The sequence below is a fragment of the Dasypus novemcinctus genome, chromosome 4 (assembly GCF_030445035.2).
Source record: "Dasypus novemcinctus isolate mDasNov1 chromosome 4, mDasNov1.1.hap2, whole genome shotgun sequence".
Classification (NCBI taxonomy): Eukaryota; Metazoa; Chordata; class Mammalia; order Cingulata; family Dasypodidae; genus Dasypus; species Dasypus novemcinctus.
In genome coordinates, this window is record NC_080676.1 from 107,190,444 (window position 1) to 107,209,988 (window position 19,545).

The following is a 19,545-nucleotide window of genomic DNA, read 5'->3' on the forward strand; positions in this document are numbered from 1 at the left end:
AAAACTCTTTAGAAAATATAAGAAGGAAGGGTTACTGGTTTAAGGTATTTGGCGGGGTCATCTGGCACAGGGTGCACCTAGCACAGACTTCTAGGGAATGTGTGAGTGCTCATCTTGTCATAATGTCTGTATCAGTGGGTAGAGACTCATAAAATGAGTGAGAAAGTGTTATACCCCATCCTGGGGAGGACTGATGCTTTCAAACAGAGTGGAGAGTGTCTCTCAAGAGCAAGGGTGGCTCCCAATGGGGGAGGACAGACAATAGTGTAAAGCCCTCAACATTTTTCCAAGTATCTATGAATCTTGTCCTTCAAGCAGTGAATCTTGGCTGTCAATTTGGGCCTTGAGGGGAAGGGGAGCGAGGAATATAATTGATGGAAAAGGGGGTAATTTGGGGACAATTGAAGTGTTATGCATTATCATACCATGATGGATACAGGACATGCTAAATTTCACCAAAATTTTACAAAAGTGTATAGTGTAAAATGTAAGTCATAATGTAAACTATAATGTAACCAAAAATTGATAAAAGTGTACTGTCTACAATGTAAACCATTATGAAAACCATAATGGAAACCTGGACAGTAGCTAAGTTTCAATATATGTACAACAGCTGCAGCAACTGTAACATCCACATGTAAAGAGAAAATTACTGGAGAATGGGGAAAAGGGCTTGAGGTTGTGTATATGGGAGTCCCCAATATTCAATATGTGACTATACTGTGACTTAAAACTTTTTTGAAGACATAATAAAAAAAAGATGTGGATACTCAGGAAAAAAATGGAAGAGATTGCTTTGCCACTGCACAAACAAGGCAATATCTAATACAGTGATGAAAAACAAAATATAAAAAATATATATATTTTTCATTTTTACTACTGTAATTATTTTTATTTTATTTTTTCTAAATTATTGTGTATTTTATTGCTAATCTTTAATCCTATCATTACTATTTCATTTTCCTATTAATTGAATTTGGCAATATATTAGGTTTCATTTTTGAAGAAGTTTTGGATCACAGAGGGGTTCAACTAAGGCATGGGAGGAGCACTGGTGTGGGGAGTCATTGATGGGGGGTGCATGAGTAGGAGGGAGTTCTCCAGGACACGCACATAGGGTATATAGATATGATCAGTTGTTCATTGGGTATTGATGTAGTGGGTAGAGTTTCACATGACAACCAAGGGAGTGCTAACTTCCCATACTGAGGAGTTCTTTCACATTCACCAATGGAACAGCAACAATTCCCCAAGCAAGGGCAAAGATCAGTGAAGAAGGATTATCCAATGATGGACCCTTGATACTGATGACTGTGCTTATGAGCCCATGTGCTTGAAATTTCAACTAAGTCTAGAGTTGCAGTGTGCCTAATAGTTACCTCCTGAGAGCCTCCATATTGCTCAAATGTGGCCACTCTCTATGCCAAACTCAGCATGTAAATGCATTACCTTCCCCTCAGCATGGGACATGACTCCCAGTGATGAACCTCCCTAGTGCTGAGGAATTACTACCGAGCAGCAGCTGGTGATGCAACTAGAAAAAGACTTGAATAAAAGGGGAAATGGTAAAGACAAATGAGTTGACAATATCAAAATGATTCAGGAGGTCACCAGAGATGTACTTATGCATGTCTCAACAGGACCCCAGAGACAGCCAAAGCAGATACAACCCCACCTAGTGGTGCTCCTGATGGCTATGGAGACACCGAGATCCTACAGCCATGGCTGATGGCTCTGGAGTTCAGTGCCTTGTCAGTGGGTCCTACTTTGGAATATGTGATCTTGAGTGTGATGGAGTTGCACTCAGATGTGATCTCTCTGCACATGTCACTTCTGTCACTTTTACTGAACCTGTGGTTGGCACTGAGTTGGTATATACTCAGGAGGCTTTAATCTCTGGACTGTCCACTTGCCAGTTGGGTCATGAGCCTCAGCAGACTTGCAACACCTACTCTCCTGTTCATTGGATTTAACAGATAAACTAACAGGGAGGTGAGGATAAAGTCAACCACCAAACCAGGGAACCAAGAGAGTCTACAACTGCAAGCAGGAGAATCCCATGCATCAGCCATGTGGGATCTTAGCCATCTCTCAATTGAGAGGTGTAGTGGACATCACCATCCCAGAGTCCACAGGATGGAGGAATAAAATATGGATTAAAGTGGACTTACTGGTATTCTCCTATAGAATTATCATGACTCTAGCAATGGAAGAAATTATTTCATTGATGTGGAGACAGAGGCCATGGGAGTTGTTGAGGGTAGGGAGAAGAAAGAAGAGGTGTGATATGGGGACATTTTTGGGACTTGGAGTTATCCAGAATGATATTCTAGGGGCAGATGCAGGACATTATATATCCTGCCATTATTCACCGAATGCACTGGGGGAGAGTGTATACTACAATGCAAACTATAATTCATGTGGTGTAGCAGTGCTCCAAAATGTATTCATCAAATGCAATGAATGTGCCACACTGATGAAAGAGGTTGTTGATATGGGTGGACTGGGAGGTGTGGAGAGTGGGTTATAGGGGAACCTCATAATTTTTTATATATTTTGTGTGATCTATGTATCTTCTTTAAAAAGGGTATTTAAAAAATGATTTCTGGTATTTTGCATCAGCACCCCTTTGACTGACTAATACAATATCCTTTATTTCTTTAGTCATATTTTCTTTAAATTCTTTCCAGTGATTTAGGAGAGTAGTGTGTTATCACTGATTGCGGTCACCCCTCGGGCTGAAGAGTGGTTTGCTGGCCCGGCGGGGAAGCGGCCGCGGTAGGCCAAGCTCTGCCCCCATACTAGGGTGGCTGGTCGAACTCACCGCCACCCCAGAAGGAAGCTCGGCATGGGTGCAGAATGCCCTCGGGTCTCCCCTTCTCGGCAGCCATGCTTCCGTGGCCGCCCCTCCTCCCGGATGGTGCCACACGATGCCTGTGGGGCGGCACCCTTCTTCTTCTTTCTCCCTGCGCAGGCGCAGGGCGGAAAATTCCAGTCTGCCCTTTTCCCCTCCCCCGACAGCAGCAACACCCAGGCGTGGGCGGGAAACTCAAGTCTGCCCTCCACCCCAGCAACAGCAGCCACCAATCCCTAAACCCTGCCCCATCCCCCAGCAACAGCGACAGCCAATCCCTAACCACCACCCCTCCCCCATCCGGTACCGCCCACTGACCTTTCACCGGCAACCAATCAGAACAGGGCGTGGCTTCGACCAATCAGCCTTCCCCAGCCCCTATAAAACTGTTGCCTCTCCCTCAGTAAAGTGGACTTGCGTGTTTACCTTGTCTCCGCGGTAGTTCTTCTGCCATGCGCCCTCCAGTCCTGAGAGCCCCCGACAAGGGCCTGGCCTCCCTTATCCCCAGTTCGTCGCCTGCTTCTCCGGGCGACCCCTTCGTCGCCGGCTTCGCCGGGCGACCCCATCAGCCGAACCGCGCAACCCCTTGTGAGACCGATCCCTCGTCTGCTGCCGGACCGACCCCTCGTCCCAAGCGGGACCGACCCCTCATCCAGAGCTGGACCGACCCCTCGTCCGCAGCCAGACCCCACCTCTACCGACCGAGCAAACTGTCGCAGCTGGCGCCCAATGTGGGGCAAGGCAACTCCACCACAGCCTCACTCCATAACCTGGCGGCCCCCCCCTCCTCTCTTCCTACCATGGGACTTCTCTCGTGCAACATTGCTGCTACCTGAGCCTTGGCTACCTCATATGATCCACGACGGTCTGGGAGAATCGCTGGATGGCTTTCTCCTTCCATATCGGGGGCTTATACCGACCCGCTATGATTAAGAGGAGCCTTGGATTTCTCGGGAGCGCGCGCTTGCACGTCTGAAGTAATCCTACCACAGCCCTACATCCTCCTCTCTTCTCACCTTGGAACTTCTCTCGTGCAACATTGCTGCTACCTGAGCCTGGGCTACCTCATACGATCCACGGCGGTCTGGGAGAATCGCTGGATAGCTTTCTCCTTCCATGTCGGGGGCTTATACCGACCCGCTATGATTAAGAGGAGCCTTGGATTTCTTGGGAGCACGCACTTGCACGTCTGAAGTAACCCTCCCACAGCCCTATGCCCTCCTCTCTTCTCACCCCTATCTTTTTGCTCTGCATTGCTGCTCCTGAACCTTGGTGACCTCATATGATCCACGGCGGTCTGGGAAAATCGCTGGATGGCTTTCTCCTTCCATGTCGGGGGCTTATACCGACCCGCTATGATTAAGAGGCACCAATAAAACTCTCAGGAGCGTGTGCCTGAGCACCCCTACCCCTGCCTTCACCTCTGCCTCCTCCCCTCCGTGCTTGCTCCCCTTTGCCTTGCTCCACTGCTCGTCGTTCCGCCCTCCCCTCATCAGGGCCTTCTCTTGGCCCGCGACCACCGTCGGAGCCCCACCTGCTCCGACCCCTCGTCTCACCCCGCACCTTGGCTCCCATCGCCGTGCTCTTAAGGTAAGGGCCCCTTTTCTTATCGGCTCCAAAAGGCCATTAGCAATGGGTAACATCCTATCTGCTAAGCAAGCCCCACAAGTTCGGGCCCTCGCTGGTCTCCTAGACACTCACCAGTGTAAGATCTCTTTCAAACAGTTTCAAGTATATTGGGACCTTCTTCTCCCCTTTAATCCGTGGCTTACCACGTGTCAGCTTTGGGACCCGGACACCTATACTCGCCTTATAGATAGGGTCACTTTTGCTGTGGAGCAGGAAGGTAAAAGATTCCCTCCTGGCTTATTACAGGCAACATGAAGTCCAGAAGAAATCTTGAAGGGTATAATCTATGATATGCTATATAAAAAAGGATTTAAAAGCAGCTATACCAAGAAAGTGAATTATGAGTCAACTGTAAATAAATTATATATTTCTGTTAATGTGTTGTAATTGTTCTGTGTTTGTCTGTCTGTTCATTCAATGTCAACATATATTGTGATACCTCCGGATGGTAAATATAAATTACTAGAAATCTTTAAAAGAGCTCTATTCAAATGGCCAAAAATTAAATAAGTGCTTATATTAATACTTAAGTTTATTATATTAATACATAAGTTTAAATGTTAATAAGATATCTACAATTAAAAAAAAATTGTAAGTCTTAATTAACAAAATTAACTGTACGTCTTCATAAAAAGTTGTTCTTGCCTAGATTAAAATGAATAACTTATTTTTCTCCGCAGGATAATATAAAGAATGTAAAACTTATATGAATATTAAAAAGGTTAAAAGTTTGTAAAAATGCTAATGGAAATGTAATAAGTTTTGCAAAAAGACGTATTTTGTCCTAAAGTAGGATGGCTAATTTTTCATAAACTCTTGAAACTTAATTTGCATGCGGCAAGTGTAAAAGGTATTGTGATAACTTTACGTAAGGGAATGTGTTCTGTAAAGATAAGATTTATCTTCAATAGCTTACATTAAGGTATTAAATGGCTAATTCCAAAAGGTCATTCTTAAATATATATATGTAAAACTGAATTGATGATAATAATAATAAAAGGTAATTTTATAACAGGAAAGATTAACAGCAACCAAGCTCCCCTGCCAACTTGCTTTTAGGAAGCGGTTTCTAATATTTCCTGCTACTAAGTATTTAAAGAAAAGTTATTCTTAAGGAAACAGAAGATGATTTTGTCTTTGCAGCCATTGTCTATTTAGCAACACCCCTCGCTATTGGCCTAGCCACTGTTGCGCCGGACGATTGGAACCTTAAACAAAGACTCCTCCTCACTGTCATCTTCCTATCTATCATTACTATATTTACTGCCCTCATTCTCCTTCATTTATAAAGCAGTCTCCTACAAACCACAAAGCTTCTGTCTTAAACATACCATTCTCAACCCTATCCTCTAAATGATCTTCTCACTTCCCCCACAGCCTTTAATACTTTATTTCTTCCTCATAACCTTTGCTTTCTTGATAATATTTTCCGCCATCTGTCTAGCCGCTACCGCACCAGAAGATTGGAACCTCGGCCAACGAATTCTACTCTCCATCGCCTTTCTGTTTATTATCCTCTTTTATGCTTTACTCCTTATCTTCCTCCCATAATGACTTCACCAAGCCTCCTCTTGTCCAAAACCATCACCCTTCTTTTCCTCACACTCCCCATTGCACTCACCAACCCCAGCCATCAGCCTTTTAATTGGCCAGTAAGCCTCTGGCAGGAAAAAGTAATCCTCTCCTACAATGTCTTCGCTGCCAAGGAGAGATCAACTACCTGCAACGCGCTGTCATCCTGGACTTCTAACAGCAAATGGATCTTATAGCCGCCGAGATCAACAAGAATTGGACATTGGCCACCCTTGCTTGCAACGGCAAGATACCACCCCCTAAATTGTACATTTATATCCCCGGCATACTCACCTCCCTCTTCAGCCCCGCTTCCCTCATTGCTTGCTGCCTCTTGGGCCTCGGCTACTTGCTACTGCTGCCATCCTGGCCCTTATTTGAAAAGAAGGGGGAAATGCGGTCACCCCTTGGGCTGAAGAGTGGTTTGCTGGCCCGGCGGGGAAGCGGCCGCGGTAGGCCAAGCTCTGCCCCCATACTAGGGTGTCTGGTCGAACTCACCGCCACCCCTGAAGGAAGCTCGGCATGGGCGCAGAATGCCCTCGGGTCTCCCCTTCTCGGCAGCCATGCTTCCGCGGCCACCCCTCCTCCCGGATGGCACCACACGATGCCTGTGGGGCGGCACCCTTCTTCTTCTTTCTCCCTGCGCAGGCGCAGGGTGGAAAATTCCAGTCTGCCCTTTTCCCCTCCCCCGACAGCAGCAACACCCAGGCGTGGGTGGAAAAATCCAGTCTGCCCTTTTCCCTCCCCCCGACAGCAGCAACAGCCAGGCGTGGGCGGGAAACTCAAGTCTGCCCTCCACCCCAGCAACAGCAGCCACCAATCCCTAAACCCTGCCCCATCCCCCAGCAACAGCGACAGCCAATCCTTAACCACCACCCCTCCCCCGTCCAGTACCGCCCACTGACCTTTCTCCGGCAACCAATCAGAACAGGGCGTGGCTTCGACCAATCAGCCTTCCCCAGCCCCTATAAAACTGTTGCCTCTCCCTCAATAAAGTGGACTTGCGTGTTTACCTTGTCTCCGCGGTAGTTCTTCTGCCGTGCGCCCTCCAGTCCTGAGAGCCCCTGACAAGGGCCTGGCCTCCCTTGTCCCCAGTTTGTCGCCTGCTTCTCCAGGCGACCCCTTCGTCGCCGGCTTCGCCGGGCGACCCCGTCAGCCGAACCGCGCAACCCCTTGTGAGACCGATCCCTCGTCTGCTGCCAGACTGACCCCTGTCCCAAGCGGGACCGACCCCTCATCCAGAGCTGGACCGACCCCTCGTCCGCAGCCAGACCCCACCTCTACCGACCGAGCAAACCGTCGCAACTGATTAATTGTCTTATATCTTGTATCTCTTCAGGATATTTGTTTAATTCCTTTGGGTGGGTCATCTCTTCCTCTTTCCTAGTATGGCCTGTAATTTTTGTTGATATGTAGGCATCTGAATTGATGAATTCACTCTGGTTGCCAATTTCTCTTTCTTGCCTATTGTTTTCTTTTTCCACAGGGATTTTACCACAGTTTAATATCTTGGGGATGATAGAGGGTAGCCCTTCCCAACCAACATGGTGCTTTGTAACTCATGTTTGTCATTTTGGCTTTTTCATGTCTCTGTTCCTCACCCTCCTGGGAGTTGTGTAGCACTGTCCTGGGCAGCTGAATTCCAAAACCAGGCACTTGGAAATCTTTTGGTTCTTTCTCCATTATTTTTATGTGACCTTTGAACTTTGCCTGTTAGTCCATTGCCATATTCTTATTGGGATTTTTGAGAACAAAGGTTTTCATCTCATTTTATTAAGTCATTCATAAGGATGTGTTCATTGAAGATATTTTACAATAAGAATAAAAAAATAAAAAGAATAACAACCTTTTATAAAACACTTCCCTAGGGAATCTAGATAAAATAAGTGTTTTGTTTATTTTGTATTTTCATAATAACACCAATAACTAATTATTTTTCTGTTTAATAATTTTTCCATGCTGTAGATTGCAAATCCTTAGTTATCTGTCTAGATTTCATCTCAAGTGAAAACTGTGGGAGCTAGAATACAAGAGAATGCTGTAAAGATGTTCACTGATCCTTAAAATAATTGTGGGCAAAGTCACAAAGTCATTCTGTTATATGCTTCAGGCATATGCATTGAGACTTAAATCTTATGTATTTGAATGGTAAATGGTTTATATTTATCCTCTAAATTAAAATAATTTAAATTTCACCCTGAGCCTTTATTGTGTCATTTTGATTATGAAAAAATTAACTTGTTTTGATATAGATTTTATAAAATGTTTCTATAGTAAAAAATTCCTACTGCATCAGTTAATAAGGGAAGATACTATTTAAAGCAAAACAAAATTTGTCCACACAAATCCTAATAAAATTTAAAAGAACTCCAGAGTCAGACTAACCATGGATAATATGACATGATCTCATCTCTGAACCTGGGCTGGTCTATTTGACAGTGCACTCCAAGGGGCTTCAGAGAGGGAATTTCCACCATAAACTTCCTGACATAATTGAAGTGATCTTCCTACAGTGAAGGCCTACTCACCTGAAAAGTTCCCATAGTCTCAAGAAGAAACAGCAAATTCTCATAAGGGAAACAGGAAGACCAGTCAGGACTTATGAGAAATGAGGTCCAATGACAGAAAAGTGAATCTGCTGACAATGGAAGTCATTTATAAAGTCACCAAACAGTATGTGATACTCCACTGAATCAAGAAGACAAGGCCCAGATGTTGTAGGAAGAAGGGGAAAGAAACTCTGTTCAGAACCTAAGAAAATAGTGAGCAGAGACCAACCAGTCTTGGAACATAAGTTGCGCCCATCTCCAAAACAGAACAGACTGAGGAAAAAGACAGCGAATATAAGAAAAATCACAAGTACTGAGACTGAATCAGTTATTTAGAAACTCCCAGTTGGGAAGTGGATATGACTCAATCCATTGGGCATCTGCCTACCACATCGGAGGTCTCGGGTTTTTTCCCACTGACTCCTAAAAAAGACAAACAAGACAGTGAGCTGGTGCAACTGGCTGACTCAATGAGCTGATTCAATAAGATGATGCAATAAGATGATGCAATGAAGAGACACAATGAGGAAACACAATGCGATACAAAACAAATGGGAACAGAGGTGGCTTAAGCCATTGAGTGCCTCGTTCCCACATGGGAGGTCCCAGGTTTGATTACTGTTGCTCCTAAAAAGAAGATGAGCACACAAAGAACAGAAACAGAGAGCAGATAGTCAGCTAAAAAAAATTAAGGGCATAAAATAAATAAATTAAATTAATCTTTTTTTTTTTTTTAAACCTTCTAACTAAGAGGAACACAAGACCAGGTGTCTTCATGGGTGAGTTCTACCAAGCATTCCAGAAAGAAATAACACTGATTCTGCTTAAATTCTTCCAAAAATAGAAGCAGAGGGAACAATGGTTAACTCATTCTATGGTGCCATTATCGCCCTAATACCAAAGCCACATGAAGAGACCACAAGAAAAGAAAACTACAGACCAATCTCTCTAATGAATCTGGAGATATATTCTCAAAAGATACTTGCTAACCATATCCAACTACACGTCAAATGTATTACACACAATGATCAAGTGGATTTCATCCCTGGTATACAAGAATGGTTCTACATAAGAAAATCAATCAATGTAATAGACCACATTAAATGATCAACAGAAAAAAAGTCACATGATCATCTCTATTGATACAGAAAGAGCATTTGACAAATACAGTCTACTTTCTTCATAAAACATTTCAAAAGATAGGAATAGAAGGAAACTGTCTCAACATGATCAAGGGTATCTATGAAAAATGAAGAGCTGAAGTCATATTCATTGATGAAATGCTAAAGGCATTCCCTCAAGATTTGGAACAAGACAAGGATGCCCACTGTCATGACTCTATTTAACATTGTGTTAGAAGTACTTGCTCAAGCAGTTAGGCAAACAACAAGAAATAAAAGTCATCCATTTTGGAAAGGAAGAAGCAAAAATCTCACTATTTGAAAATGACAAAGTACTATATGTAGAAAACCCTGAAAAATCTATGAGAAAGATTCTAGCACTGATAAACAAGTTCAGTAAAGTGACAGGATTCAAGATCAAAATGCAGAAATCATTACCAATTCTGTACTCCAATAATGAGCAATCTGAGGAGGAACTCAGTAAAAATTCCATTTACAAGAGCAGCTAAAAGCATCAAATATCTACAGACAAACTTAACTAAAAATGTAAAGGATTTTTACACAGAAAATTAATCAACATTGTTCAAGGAAATCAAAGAAGAATTAAATAAATGGAAGAATATTCCATGTTCGTGGATTGGAAGACTAAAGATCATTCCAATGTCTGTCTTTCCCAAATAGATTTACAGATTTAATGCAATCTCAATAAAAATTACAACAATATTTTTTGCTGAATTGGAAAAGGTAATTATAGCATTTATTTGGAAGGGCAAGAAACCACAAATAGCCAAAACATATTGAAAAAGAAAAAAAAAATAGGAGGATTAATGCTACCTGACTTTAAAGCATACCACAAAGCTACAGTGGTCAAAACTGCATGGTATTGGCACCAGGATAAAAACACTATTGGAACCAAATTGAGAGTTCTGATAGAGATCCTAGCATATAGGCTTCACTGATATTCAACAAGGCCACCAAGCCCACACAACTTGGCCAGACTGGCCTCTGAAGGATCAAAGAGCTAAATATACGAGCCAAGGTCATAAAGATCTTAGAAGATAATGTAGGGAAGTATCTACAGGATCTTGTAATGGGAAATAGTTTCATTAACTTCACTCCCAAAGCACAAGCAGCAAAAGAAAAATATGTATAAATGGAAACTCTTCAAAATTAAAAACTTTTGCACATCAAAGGAGTTTGTCAAGAAGGTGAAAAGGCAGCCTACCCAATGGGAGAAAATATTTGGTAGCCATCTATCTGATAGGGGTCAAATACCCTGCATATATAAAAACATCCCACACCTTGAAAATAAGAAGACAAACAACCCCATTTTAAAGATGGGCAAAAGATTTGAATAGACACTTCTTTAAAGAAGAAATACAGCTGGCTAAAAAGCACATAAAAATATGCTCAACATCACTAGCTCTTAGGGAAATACAAATAAAAACTACAATGAGATATCAACTTACACCCATTGACTAGGCAGCAATCTAAAAAACAGAGGGATACAAGTGTTGGAGAAGATGTGAAGGAATGGTAACAGTCATTCATTGCTGCTGAGAATATAGAATGGTGCAATCGTTGTGGAAGACAGTATGATAGTTCCTCAGAAAACACACTGTAGAACTGCAATAGGACCCAGGAATTCCTCTGCTGGTAAATACCCAGAAGAATTGAAAGCAAGAACACAAAGAGGTATATGAACACCAATGCTCATAGTAGTATTATCCACTATTGCCAAAAGTTGGAATCAATCCTAATGCCCTTAAACAGATGAATGGATAAGTAAATTGTGGTATATAGATACAATGGAATATTACTCAGCTGTAAAAAGTAATACAGTACTAGCACAATGGCTAACATGGATGATTCTTGAGGACCTTATGATTAGTGAAGCAAGCTCAAAGGAGAAGTTAAGCAAAATATGTTCTATGCCTTCTTTTTCTTTTAAGAGCTGAAGATCACTGTGTAAAGGGTACTATCAGGATCAACCTTCTGCTGTTTAGCATACCAAGCATATAAACTGTCATTTATGAATTCCACTGAATAAATCACTGTTTTATAACTCTATTGTCTCTATTTGTTTCTGAACTGTTTCATAAGTCTATCTGAAACTTGCACTGACCCAGACACTGCACCATTTGGTGATCTTGCCTTTGGGTCTTTGTAATTTTCTCCAATATGGCCAAATTTTCTTTCTAAATTCCCTCATCCTCTGACTTTTTTCCACTAATAGGCTTTTCTTCCTTCATCTCTTGGTGATCTAAGCCGTCTATATCTTTTGTCATCTCTTCCTTCTCCTGTTTGGAAGTTATTTCTTCCATTGTCCCATTCTGACCTGATGGTAGTGGTGGGTCTAGCATCTCAATATCCAGCAAGTATGCTTAGGAAGGTTATATAATCTGCAGATTTCACGTATCCACCCCTTAAGTGGCTGACGAAGGGAATTTCTAGTATCTTCTAGACATTCCAGCACTGATGTCAAATTTGGATCATCGGAATCCATAAGCCATATTGGTGAAGAAGATAGATAATATTCCAGGTTGTTACAGTTAGAGGATGAGCAGCCTTGACACCAGGAAATGGCAGTGCAGCTTGTCCAGCCTCCACTAAAGATGCGAAATCACTAGTGATGTCAGGGACCTCAGTTCTGCCCTGAGTCCTGGCACGGGCATCTTCCTTTCATCTCTCATGGAAGGAGTGCAAAAGGAGAGCCAGGCGGGGAACCACCTTCTTGGTCTTGGTCCCCACCACCACGCAGTGTGGACCCCTGTAGTACTCTCCTGGTTACACCTCTCTCAGCTGCCGCGGCCCATGTCAGAAGCGGACTGGAAAATGGCAGGGTGTGCCAGGTCTTCTTCACCTGCATCTTTTATAACCGACTCTATTCAGAGGGGAAAGTGGAGGTTGCAGCTGCCCAGGACTTGAAAAGGCAACAGTGACTTTACAGCCACTACCACCTGGGAAAGGGCTGCCTCCACCTGCATTCATCCCTTCCCTGTCCAGGCGCTCCCAAGGTAAAAGCAACCCTTTAAGAACAAATATTGACAAAAGTCAACCACCACACCAGGGAGCCAAGAATGCCTACAACTGAAAGCAGGAGAATTGCATCCAGCATCCATGTGGAATCTAAGCCCCCTCTTGATATAGATGTGGAGTGGACACAACCATTCCAAGGTCCACAGGATGGAGGAATAGAGTTTGGATTAGAGTGGACTTACTGATCTTCTATTCATGAACTATTGTGATTAGTAATCGAAGAAAATGTGGCACTGGTGTGGAGAAAGTGGCCATGGTCGCTGCTGGGGGTATGGAGTGGGAGGAAGAGATGAGATGTGGGTGCATTTTTGGAACTTGGAGTTGTTCTGGGTGGTGCTGCAGGGACAGTTACTGGACATTGTATGTCCTCCCATGGCCCACTGGGTGGACTGTGGGAGAGTGTGGGCTATGATGTGGACCATTGACCATGAGGTGCAGCGGTGCTCAGAGATGTATTCACCAAATGCAATGTCTCATGATGATGGAGGAGGTTGTTATTATGTGTGGAGGAAGGGGGGTAGGGGGGTAGGGGATGTATGGGGACCTCATATATTTTTTAATGTAATATTAAAAAAATAAATAAAGACAAAAAAAGGAAAAAAAAGAACACATTTTGGTTCATCAGCTGTGATACATGTACCACACTGGTATAAGATGTCATTAATAAAGGAAAATGTGGGAGGGAGAGGAAGTGCATTATATGTGAACCACCTAAACTTTTGATGTAACTTTTCTGTAATCTAAAGTTTCTTTAAAAACAAAGTTAAAAAAATAAAAGAGGACAAATAAATAAATTATAACGTTTGCATAATATTGTGAGTAGAAGCCATTTCATAGCTGACCTTTTATTACCAGTATTTAATAAAGTGCTGACATATTTGGTCATCTATCAACATTTCCTGAGTGCAGGAGGTATAAACTATTGTAATTTTTAATATCTTGATTTTTAGAGAATTTAGGCATTTTTCTTATATTTATTGACCATTTTTATTTTGTAAAAATCACTTGATAGTATAATTTCCTACTTTTCAAAGAGCCTTATTCTTTTTCATGTTATTTATATATTTGTATTACATTGAAAGACTAAATTTCTTATTCAGTAATTTATTTCTCTTCTAATTTGTGTTATGATGCTTTGTAATGACCAGAAATATTCATTTTAAAGTACTCAAATCTACCCGGTTTCTTCATTTCTTAGTTTCTTCCATTGCTGCTCAGCAGCTTCACATTTAAATCTTTTAATCACTGATATTTTCACATACTTCCAGTTTTGACTTTTACTTATCAATCAATCTTAGGGTATAGTTTGATGAATGATCTAAAAGTTAGTAACTTTACTTTGATGACTACTTCATAAGTTAAGATTTTTAATAATTTTCCATTAAAAAATGTCAGAAGAGGCTTTGCAGAATTTGGTAAAAGATTCTAAACATGCTCAGAGTTAAACTAATAAATATTGAAAGAGACTGACAGTATTAAAGTGTGTGATAAAACTTCAGAACTTAGAACAAATTCATATTAGTTCAATTCAGTTTTAGAAGTATGGTAAACAATATTTTGTCCAGAAGCTTAAAAAGGTATATGATAAGGATGACAAAGACATCACAAATGATAAGGAAAGACAAGATCCCTCTACCCATGATGGTGGGAAAGTTTTTAAACTATTTGAATCTGCTGTCAGTGAGGAATTTTTTTACACTTGATTTTATTTTATTTATTTTTTTACAAATCAGTTTTATTGATACATATTAATAAAGCATAAATCCATTCAAAGTGTACAATCAGTGGTATTTGGTATAATCATATAGTTGTGCATTCATTACTCCAGTCATTTTTAAAGGATTTTCATTATTCCAGTAATAATAATAACAACAACAACAATAATAATAAAAAACCCCAAAAACCAACCAAACATAACTTATCACTTCTCAATCTCTTTATGGTTAGTCTTCAGTACATAGTTGTTACGCTGTTTCCTTCTTTCTAGTTTATTTGTATTTATTTTTTTGTAAAAACAGCCTTATATAAGCAATATCACCCATATTTGTATTTTACATGAGGTTTCACTATGTTAAACAGTCCCATGTTACAATTTTTAGCTTTCCTTCTAGAAATATATATGTCCTTACACTTTCTCTTTCAACCACTGTAATGCCAATATAATAGCTCTGCTATTATATTGTGAGAGCACTATGATGTGCTCTCACCATTTCCATTCATTTCCAAAGATTTGCAAACACCCTTCTATTCATTCTGCACAGATTAACCATCAGCTTTCCATTCTCTACCCTCATTCTATTTTCTAGTGACCTATGTTCTAATTAGTAATTCCTGAGTTTCCCTAATATATTTAGTTCATAATAGCTCAGTCATATGGTGTTTGTCCTTTTGTGTCTGGTGTGCTTCATTCAACTTAATGTCCTCCAGGTTCACCCATGTTGTCACATGCTCAATGAATTCATTTCTTCTTTTTGCTGCATACACTACAATATGTTAATCCATTCATCTGCTAATGGACACCTGGGCTGTCTCCAACTTTTGGCAATCTTGAATAACCACCATTGTATACCTGGGATGAAACTCACTTGATTGTGACATAATTCTTTTAATTTGCCTTTGGATTCAGTTTGCAAGTATTTTATTGATGATTTTTGCATCTATATTCATTATAATTATTGGTCTGTAATGTTCTTTTTCTTGTAGTATCATTACATGATTTTGGTATTATAGTGATGGTGGCTTCATACAATGAATTTAGTAGTGTCCTTTCCTGTTCAGTTGTTGGGAAGATCTTGAGCACGTTTGGAATTAAATTACCTTTGAATCATTGGTATAATTCAACTCTGAAGTTATCTGGTCCAAGGTTTTACATCTGTTTTTTTTTTAATGTTTTTCAAACAGCCTTATTTATTGAAATCTTTGAAGCAATGTTTATCACTAATAAAAAAAGGGAAATGTTTGAATGAATTCTGGTATGTTACTAGCCATTAATAATTGTGTTTATGAAGAATTTTAATAAGGGGAAATGCTCACAACATAATGTTGTTAGTTTGTTTTGCATTCACTTTAGATTTTATTCAATATTTCTAAACATCATTTTTTAAATAAAATAAACAATATTTTGTTATGATGAAGTAATAAGGATTTATCTAATTCACTTAATCATCTGGCTGTTATTGAACATTTCTGCATTTCAATATTTATTAATTTATAAAAAGTACTAAGCTGAATATTCCATTTCACACATAAATTCCTCATTTCTAATCGGGTAGTCAGGTTTTTCATCTTTAACAGGTTTTTCATGAGTGTTTCAATCTCTTCACTTGTGACTGGTTTGCTTAGGTCTTCTGTTTCTTCTAGGTTCAATTTAGGTGGTTCATGTGTTTCCACGAATTTGTTCATCTCATCTATATTTTCTAGGTTTTTGGCATACAGTTGTCATTGTATGAAAAACTCTGTTGAGCTCTCTTATTTCTGTGGGGTGAGTGGTAATGATCCCCCTTTTATTTCTGATTTTATTTATTTGCATTTCTCCCTTTTTTCCTCTGTCCATCTAGCTATGCTTTTGTAGGTTTTGTTGGTCTTCCCAAAGAACAGACTTTGGTTTTGTTGATTCTGTCTATTATTTTATTGTTTCTAATGTCATTTGTTTCTGCTCTGATCTTTTATATTTCTTTCCTTTATCTTGGTTCAATATAATTTTGCATTTTCTTTTCTAGTTCCTCCAGGTATGCAGTTAGATCTTAGTTTTAACTCTTTATTCTTTTTTTTTAATGTACATTTTTTTCTTTATTTTTAAAGGAGCTTTAGATTACATAAATGTCACTTTGAAAATATAAGGGGTTCCCATATGTCCTACCCCCTCCTTCTCCCACAATATCTTCCACTAACAACATCTTTCATTAGTGTAGTACATTTTTTCTTTTTTTAAAAGATATATAGATCACACAAAATGTTACATTAAAAAACATGAGGTTCCCATATACCCCACTCCCTATACCCCCCATTCCTCCCACATAAACAACTACTTTATTCCTTCTTAATGTAAACATTGAGGGTTATAAATTTCCTTTCAGCACTACCTTGGCAGTGTCCCATAGGTTTAGATATGTTGTGTTCTCATTTTCATTTGTCTCAAGATTTTGCTGAACTCTCTTGCATTTTTTCTTTGACCCACTGATTATTTAAGTGTATGTTATTTCATCTCCATAAATTTATGACTTTTAGTTTTTTCTGTCCATTACTGATTTTCAGCTTCATTCTGATATGATTAGAGAACATGTTTTGTAGTACATGATTTTAATCTTTTAAAATTTATTAACAATTGTCTTGTGGCCCAACATATAACAGAATTGCATTTAAAATCTATTTTTTTCTGACGTTATTATTACTAGTCCAGCTATTTTTTTTTTGTAAGATTTTGCATGGAATATCTTTTTTCAACCTTTCGCTTTTAACATGACTGTGTACTTACATCTGAGGTGAATCTCTTTGAACAACATATAGATGGCTTATATTTATTAATCCATTCTCATTCTATTTCTTTTGATTAGGGAGTTCAAGCCTTTAAAGTTCAAGGCTATTAGTGTAAAGGCATTACTTAATTCATCCACTTTGTTCTTTGCCTTTCTCTTGTCATATCTCACTATTATTTGTCTTTTCACCCTTTAAATTACCCTCCCAAATAATCTTCATTCCTAAACTCTTCTCCAAGTCTCTCACTCTTGTTTTATCCATTCAGGCCACTGGACCATGAGTTCCTTTTTTAGAAAGATTTTCATTTTCTGTTGATTTCTCTTTCTTCATAAGTAAATTTGGCTAAGTGTGTGATTCTAAATATTTTCATGCTCTCAAGAGCCTCCTGCCCTTCTGTTTGAGAACTTAGCGGTCCTGCCCAGGATGGGAGCCTACCACCTTGCCATTTATTGTGGGTCTCCACCCACAGATAGAACACACTATGGCAAGATGAACACACACACTCTTCCTAGAAACCTGGCCTAGGTGTGCCCTGTTCCAAATTTCCCCACATTCAACACCCCAACCCAGCAACTCTCACTTGCCATACTGATGAAAGAGCATTGTAGTTTCAACCATGTACACGCTAATCCCTAGTGTTCTCCTGCTCCCTCTCTTAACCCTTCCCCCATTTCCATGGAGAGTCCAACCCCCCCATCCCATCCCCCTGACAAACCAGCACCCACCAATCCAACAGTATCATTATACCAATGTCATGACCCTCCACTGTACATCTACACACTTCCACATTATCCTAGATTTTGCTTATATGGACATTGGCTCACAACCTTCTTCTCTCCCTATCTATTCCCTGTAAACCTCTCTTCCAGACTCTAGCTCTGTGAGTCTGCTCAATTTCCTTAATTCTTATCAGTGAGATCAAATAAGCTTTGTCCTTCAGTGCCTGGCCTGCTTCACTCAACACAACTTCCTCAATATTCATCCATTCTATCTGGTATGTTGATACTGTACTACTTTCCACCCCTGAGTAATATGCCACTGTATGCATACACTATAATCTACCCATCCACTTATCTGTTGAATGGCATCTGGGTTGATTCCAACCTTTGGCAATAGTGAATAATGCCCCTATGAACATTGGTGTGCATATATCTGTTTGTGTCCTTGCTTTCAAATTTTATGGGTGTACATCCAACAGTGGATTGTAGGATTGTATGGAGGTTCTATAGTTAGTTTCCTGAGGAAGTTCCAGGACACTGTATGTATGGAGGACAGTAGCTGCACCATTCTGCATTCCCACGAGTGATGGATGGGTGTTCCCATTCCTCCACATCCTCTCCAAATCTTGTTGCCCTGTGTTTTTAATAGCCACCAGTCTAATGCATGTAAGATGATATCTCATTGTAGTTTTGATTTGCATTGCCCTAATAGCTAGTGATGTTGAGCATTTTTTTTCTCATGTGCTTTTTAGCCAGTTCATTTTTTTCTTTGGAGAAGTGTCTATTTAAATCATTTGCCCATTTTTCAAATGGGTTGTTTGTCTTTTTATCTCCAATGTGTAGGATCTCTTTATATATGCTGGATATTAGATCCCTATCAGATATAAGATTACCAAATAATTTCTCCCATGGAGTAGGCTGCCTTTTCACTTTTTTGACAAACTCCTTTGAGGAGCAACGTTTTTTTTTAATTTTAAGGAGGTCCCATTTATCTATTTTTCTGTCACTGCTTGTATTTTGCTTGTAAATTTCATGAGATCATTTCCTAATATAGGATCCTGTAGGTGCTTCCCTACATTATCTTTTAAGGTCTTTGTAGCTGTTGCTCTTTTTTTAGATCTTTGATTCATCTTGAGTTAATTTTTGTGTAAGGTGTGAAATGGTGTTCCTCTCTCAATCTTTTGAATATGGATTTCCATTTCTCCAAGCACCGTTTGTTGAAGAGGCCATTCTCTCCCAGTTGAATGGGCTTGGTGACCTTGTTGACTATCAGTTGACTGTATATGTGAGGCTCTATATCAAAACTCTCAATTCGGTTGCATTGGTCAGTATATCTGTCCTTATGCCAATACCATGCAGTTTTGAGCACTGTAGCTTTATAGTATGCTTTAAAGTCAGGTAGTGTGATTCCTCTAATTTCATTTTACTTTTTCAGTATGTCTTTGACTATTTGGGGCCTGTTGCCCTTCCAAATAAACTTCATAGTTACTTTTTTTTTTTTTTAACAATTCAGTAAAAAATGCTGTGGCAATTTTTATTGGGATTACATTAAATCTGTAGATCAGTTTGGGTAGGATAGACATCTT

The 19,545-nt window shown here is 40.1% G+C and overlaps 1 pseudogene; it reads right to left on the reverse strand.

Moving 5' to 3' along the window:
• Window positions 1-11,541: 11,541 nt before the first annotated feature.
• LOC101428338 (ubiquitin-conjugating enzyme E2 Q2 pseudogene) lies at window positions 11,542-16,166 on the reverse strand (annotated as a pseudogene).
• Between the last annotated feature and the right edge of the window lie 3,379 nt (window positions 16,167-19,545).